Below are 7,963 nucleotides of genomic sequence, written 5' to 3' on the forward strand. Positions count from 1 at the left end.
CGTGGTGTTCGGGGTGTTCGAGTTTCCTGTGATCGTGTTGTGTAACGATCGTAGTGTTCGAGCATTCGTGTGTTCCGTATTGTCGTTGTTCGAGCATTCATAATCAAGGGTCTTGAAGATGAGTCTTTAAAAGTATGTTAATTCCTTCCCTTAATCGTGTAGTAAAACATGTTGTAATTTCTGTTTTGCACATCACCTGTTGTTTCCGTTTGTGACTGTAATTATGTATGTTCATATATGATTGAAATTTGGAAAGATCCTTCTGCTGCTCATAGAAATCCTCATGTCTGATTTCCTTCAGATACACTATTCTGCTAAGGTATACCAGGTACTGAGAGTTGGGATACAATTTCATGCTCTATGAAATAGTCTTAGAATTTCAAATCCATATACTCTCGACCTTAATCAAATCAAAATGTTTTAATTGTTTTACTTAAGTATTTTCAACTTCAGCCTTGTACTCCTTGAACTTTTCAAGGACTTTAAACTTATGTTGCATTAAGTAAACATACCTATATTTTGATCATCTATGAAGGTGATGAAATATTCAAACAATTCTCTTGCCTTAATATTTATAGGACCACAAAAGTCTGAATGTACAAGTTCCAAGGGATCTTTGGCCCTATCACCTTTTTCAGTAAATGGTCTCTTAGTCATTTTGCCTTCAAGGCATGACTCACACACTGGTAGAGAATTTTTTTCTAACTCACTTAGAAGTCCATTTTTAACCAATCTCTCATTCCTATTGAGATTTATGTGACGTTATCTTATGTGCCAAAGTTGGGCATCTTGAGGAGAAATTTTTTTTCTTTTGTTTTGAGTTATCGTAGTTCTAAACAATTCAATATTTAAGAGGGCCTTAGCACATAAAGTTTATATTCTAATTTTGCAGAACAAATCTCAACACCATTTTTGTAAATAAACACTTATTTACATTAAAAGTTGAAGAATAATTTTGTTCTAACAAGCATTTTACAGAAATCAAATTCCTTTTTGAATTAAGAACAACATATACATTTTCTAATAAAATATATGATTTCTATAAACAAAGTAGAAATCCTCCCAAGATGAGATGACGTGCCCAATTCCAACATGCATTGTCATCTCACCAGTCTCTAGCTATAGCCAGAAACTAATTCCCTTAGATGAAGAACATATATGGTTAGTGGCATTTGAATCAATTATCTAGGTAGGATCATCTTTCTCTACTAAACAGGTTTCTAACACTAGTAAATCATACTTACCTTATTTGGCCTTCTTCTTTTCCGCCAAATATTTGGGACAATTCCTCTTCCAATGTCCCTCTTTAGTTGCAATAGAAACAAATTCCCTTTGCAGCCTTAACTTTCTTGCCTTTTTGGGCAGCAACAAGGTTAACCCCTGATCTCTCTACTTCTTCCATTTTTTTCGTGTCGAAAGAAGAGGACGCAACTTAGTTCAAAGGTCAAACCTTTGTAGAATTTCTTAAAGGATGAGAAAATATATTTCTCACCCTTCTATTCCTTGACTTTCATCAAGGACTTATAAGTTTGTAGCCATTTAGCAGGGTGGTCAAGTTGTAGTCAATTTTGTTCATAATATCATTATACAGAATTGTAGGAAACTTTCAGGTAAAGTTTCTAGGATGAAGCTAATCTGATTGGCCTCATCAATGACAGACACATTCATATCTACCATATTAAAGTGGACCATCATGTTCAGAACAAGTTCGTAAACAGAGGTCCCCTCTTGCATACAAGCATTGAAGATATATTTAAGAGCATCGTGTGAGCTGAGTGGATGGTAATCCAAACATTCCCCTCAGGGACTCCATGATCTCACGGACCGTGAGCATAGGCTCATGCTTCTTGACCAAAACTTCAGATAAGCTAGCCAGGATATATGTTTGGGCCTTTTTATTCGTCCTGACCCATTGCTCATACGCCTCTTGAACATTTCGGGTGGTATTGACAGGTGGGACTTGAGGACACTCCTGTATGAGGATGGATTGCAATTCATTGATTATAAGAATAATATTGATAGTATTTTTCTATTTAACGTAGTTATTGTTGTTAAGTTTGTTGACGACAAGCAAATTTAATGTAGCGATTGTCATTTTGAAATTGCTGAAGACGTATAATTTATTTATATTAGTTATACATGCATTACTCGATTAAACAATCAATCAATTTTTTTTAAAAAAAACAAATGCACCCTATGTAACATCTATTTTGTAATGATGCTTCAATGGGGCAAGGTAAAAGCCTGATCAGTTACCCCTTCACCGAATTGAGACTATCTCAACCAATAATTATACTAGAACAACTCTTGTTCCTATAATTATTAGTCACCATTGTTTGATCTAGAAATTGTTAACTTGATTAACATTTTCTTATAAGTGTAAACCCTCATTTTAGATTATAGAGTTCTACCCCAATGAGCCAACCGTAGTGATAAATCGATTGAGGCAAAAACTAAAGCATTCCTATCCATTTTTGGAGTTTGAGTAAAAGTTCATGCAAATGTCATCCATAGGGGGACACAAGCAAAGGTGTCTCGAGGTCAAGCATGAAAGTTTACTACAAACTAATGAGAGAGATCTTGGGATGTGTTGACACACGTCCTGCTCCCACTTACTATAAACACCCTCTCCATTCACTTTGATATTGACCCATGCAAATACCACCCGTAAGGAGATACACACAAAGGTTCCTCAAGGCCGAGCACAGGTCTCACGGTATGAACGTTTAGGGAGAAACCTGATAGAAAAATGAAATATCATATACCCTATTTTTCTCCTACTGAGTATTTTACTTAGGGTTGATTAATTTAGAAAATACGACCAATTATTTTTACTAAGATTTTGTTAACTTTGCCTAATGTAAAATTTACATTGGATAGTTTAACAACGTTGATTATTGTTCATTAAACACTTTAACAAACTTTAATCACTCATTGTATGCTTGTATTAAATCTATCTAATTCACCTTTCAAGTATGGATGTTCCATTTTCGTCAGCTTAAATACCCCAGCCTAAACAGAACAATCTTTAGACAAAGGTCCCTTATAAATATATTTGTTACAAATTTAATCTTTTAAGAATATCTAATTTAATCCTATTAAATTAAATTAAAAGATTAAACATATTTATAATCTTATTAGAAATATTATGATCATAGGTCTATAATGTGAAACCAATTTTAAACCATTTCAAATTTATTTAAACCTATGTTAGCATGCAACTCTTTATTATAGATTTTAATTACTAATTTCATTTAACTTATAACTATTGTAAAGTAATGAAACAATTAAAACCTAAATATGCATTTGATAACATACTTTAAAACATATAACAATTCTATACTAAAGTAGTGTCATGCAACATGCATTCCCATTTTTCATTACATACCATACATAACAATTATATACTAAAGTAATGAAAAATAGTAAATAACATATACCCATACATTTGAAACTGCTCGTCGAACAGGTTCGCGCATGCCACTTAACTTGGAGCGCTACGACGTGTACCCTAATGCCGTGGTGCTATGGAAAAATCTTCTGTCCACCTCCCGTTGGAGCATCACAGTGCTAGGGTACAACAACTTTTGTATAGTGATGATTTGCTCCAAATTCCTCTGTTTTGGCTCCAAATTTTACCAAATTTAAGTTAGAAAGAATCATGAATGACTTTAAATTACAGACTCGGTAGAAAATTAATATGTCAAAAAACAATGGGCCCTTATATACCAAATCATAAATAAGTTTTGGAAATTCTATAAGCCGACTGAAAACATCCAAAACGTGCAAACTACAGAACATGCATTCATAATGTTGATCTATCCACCCACGATTACTTTGAATAAAATCCAAAAATTAAAATTAGGACTCAAAAACCGTGCACTCTGATATCAAATGAAGGATGTGTGAACATCTGCTATAGAAGCGGATCACAACCCCAGTTTTAATTTTACAGAAAACATACATAAATTTAGAAGACGGAAACATGGAATACATTTAATTAAGCACACTGTACAAAAATTTAAGAAGAATTGAAGAGATTTTAGTCTACTTATCCTTGAAGACTAAATTATTTTCGCCAAATCCTCTCCGATCACGAACTTTTCAAATTCTCCCACGAACTCGAACACGCCAAAATACAGTAGCACAAAGAACCCAAAATCATATATCACTACAATGAAATCTCAGTATTTTTGGAGGGTAAGAATTGGGGAGAGCGTGTGGGGCTCGTTTCTAATTTTGGCAGGGAGAGAAATTTTATTGAGAATAAGAATTAGAGAAATTCTTTTTTCTTGTTTTAGATATGTTGTTCTATCAAACTCAAGAGGAAGAATCAGATTCAAAACCAACTCCCTCTCTCTCCCTTATATGCACGATAAAATAAAATGAGAGAAAATGGGGGAAAGTTATACCCAGAACTCCCTCCAACTACATTAATTCAAAATAAAAAAACTAATTTTTTAATAATAATAATAATAATAATAATAATATAATAATAATAATAATAATAATAATAACAACAACTAATTTACTATATATATCATATATTAAAACTATAGGCTAATATGACATATAAGCTATAGTTTATATTATATCACATATAATATAACCTATAGTTTAACCTTCTCTCATTTAACATACAGTATTTAATATAAATCAAATTTATATTAAATTTACCTATAGTATTTATTTGAATCACATTCATATAATTAATATTTGAATCATATTCAAATATTTACTTTCTCTCAAAGAAAACTTTATATCATAATGTATAGTATACATTATATTAATTATATCATAGATAATTAATTTCCTATGTTAATTTGAACTATTCAAATTAATCCAAAATTAATTCAATTGTCATTAATCCCAATTAAACTACCGAAAGAACCTTATGAACCTATAGATTGAAGCTCCAATTGTACTTGATTAATTAATTAAATTAACCAACTTCCATTAACTGTTTGTCACTCTACTAAACACCGACATCTGCACTCTTCGTACTACAAATATATTTATGTGTCCATTGAATGTAGCCAATCAATGGTGCATTGACCCTTCACGAATTACTCATAAGTACAGCTGAGCCAAAATTACCGTTTTGCACCTGTAATACATCTAACTCCTTAAGTACCACCGATCCCTCTAATGAACAATATGTTATAGTCCAACTATAATCGTATCGGGCTAGGAGAAGGTGTAGCACTACATTGTTCAAGCCCCATAATCAACCCTTAGGGGAGCAATTTTTCTACTTACTCTAACTATAAAGAATGAGTGAATTCCTTGTTGTGTAACTGCATTCCAGCTCCCTAATCAGATAAATCCCCAAAATGATAGGCATATTGAGTTGACGAAACTGGCTACTCTCATCCATGCAGATCAAAGGACCGCCTTCATAGACAGAAGTTCACAACTCACTCAGGATTTAGATCAAGTCACCTATGGTCATCTTGATGAAATGTAAGTCTCTTCTAGCAACAATGTTATATAGAGAGACTATTCATTTCGTGGTCTAGTCTCATACAAACTCTTTATATAGAATACTCCCCCTTGTATGTCTCCACACGAATGATTAGGATCAGATCATTTGTAGTATTTTATAACAATTTTAACAATTATAAAGTGGAATGTATTTGTAGTGTCACAAGAATAAGGTACCCAGCCTTATCTATCTATTACAGGTCGTTTATCTTATCACTTAAATATGATTCATCTATATGTCTTCACATACATGTTTAAGTTATATAAGATAACTTTGGATCTTAGTATATTGGTTTTGTGGGTTAATGCAACTAAATATCAAATAAAATACTTTTATTTTATAAGATAAATAAAAAGCTTGTACAATATAATTACAAACTATAAGACCACGAGATTTAAGGCAAATGTATGCAAACTTTTTTCTTGCCTATCAAGATGACGATTACCTTGTGTCAATCTCGAAAAGAAGACGGCCACTGAAGCTGAATTTGTGTTGGAAGAGTGGAATAATGGCAACAATGAGGAAAGCGTTGTCACCAACTGCTACATATATGTTTAGGAATGGGTGTTTTGGCCATATATTGGACTTTTCTTTCAAAAAAACATCATCACAACTGTTGTTACATCTGATTAAATGTTAATGCAAGTCAAAAAGGTCATATTAGCTAAACTTCAAGATAGGAGGACAGGTTTCTGCGATTCGGTCTAAGGGAATTCGCGTTAGTGACAGGGCTGAACTGTAGAACTGCAGATTTAAAACCCCAAAGCTCAAAGAACCCAAGTGATGATCCCTCATCTCTCTTCAAGACCATCTTCATACGATAATCTAACATACACCATGGTGAGATAATAAGAAGATATCTCAAAGAAGTTGGATGGAGTTATTACATCAATCCAAAGTGGATTTAGTAGTTAAATGATTACATACGGGATACTCTCTTGAAATGGTGTATGCTTTTAGGTATGTACCTATGCTTATATATCACTAAGGCATACATAATATTCTAATGTATGTAATCTACTTATTTTGAAAATATATCACCTCTAAAAGAAAGCCTCCCAATATTAATTCATGTTTACATCTAATTAAACAACGTTGTTTAATGTCAAAAAAATTCTAAATGAATTATGTTCTCGGTAAAAAAATATAACTAAATGTTTGATTTTATGATGGGTCATTCCAAGAGAAGTGAGTTATTTTGGCCAAAGAGATCAACTCTGCAAGATAGATCAAGAGATCAATAAACACCATGGAGTGGATCGGCGATGATGGGCAAATTATGTTCAAGTGTTCATTTACTAAACCAACTATATGTGCATGAATCCACTAGTGAGATTATTTGTAATGACTAAAATAAGTAACCGTTAAACTAATTATTCGAGAGATTGATTAATTTGGTAATCGTTACAAAATCATCTTCTACATAATCAAAAGGGCTCGAGACATTTGAGGAAAAATAAAAAATATCATGAATTTTCTATTCCCTAACTCTCTCTCTAAACGATTACTAATTTGATCGTCAGAGTGTTTGTGGTCAAGCACCACACTGATGCGAGGTTCTCTATTTTGTAAGGTGTTAGTTCGATTTACTTCCAAACATTATAAATTCACCATGAGTACTAAAATTCGATATCAATAGTTGGCATTATTTGTGGGGATGAAGTTCACACGCTCTTACACGAGTTCTAGTTTTTGGGTGTTGTGTGGATTTTTATTGGGCAACAAGGAAGGCTAAACTAAAAAAAACCTCCTTAGGCTGCACGAGTTGAAGGTGAAAAATTCATCATGGAATAATCTACCATGTGACAAGTGGTATCAAAGCTTGTCTCTATCCCATCTACACTCAAGATTGAGATTCATCATCCTCATGCCATACTTTCTCAGTTCAAGAATGATGAAGAGATTCAAATAGAGAGTAGAGAGATTCAAAGAGAGGGTGGATGTTCCAAAAGGGCAATTCGCAACCGAATTAAAAGGAAAATGTTGGCATGCTACATGACGATCTCCTTTCATTGAAGGAGGAGATCACCTAGCTGAAGGCCGCAATTGAAGTCCAGTCCCAACTTATGGCACAGCAGAACTTTGATGATGCAGTCCATGGTGAAGGAATGGTTACGTCAGGATTCTCAAGCACGAGAGTTGAAGATAAAACTTGAAATCATTTAGATAGATAGCGACAACAAGGACAGAAACAAGTCTAATGAGTGTTCAAATCAACTTGAGGTTGACGAGTGCACGCTGTGCGAAAGCTATCACAATGTTGAAGACTGTCTGGAGGACACTTTGGCCACAGCAGGACCAGGCGGTCCTTCTTATTCTTAAATAGACAAGAGAGTCTGAGGAGCCCAGCAACAGGCTCTGGAAAATAAGGCATCCAAGGGGTGATGCCACATTACGACCGAAAGCCATTTCTCAATAAGAGTCAGGTCGAGTTAGAGGCCAAAGGCCAAATGGAGATCATCAATAGTTTCATTTTGT

This window comes from Benincasa hispida, chromosome 8 (assembly GCF_009727055.1).
Source record: "Benincasa hispida cultivar B227 chromosome 8, ASM972705v1, whole genome shotgun sequence".
Taxonomy (NCBI): Eukaryota; Viridiplantae; Streptophyta; class Magnoliopsida; order Cucurbitales; family Cucurbitaceae; genus Benincasa; species Benincasa hispida.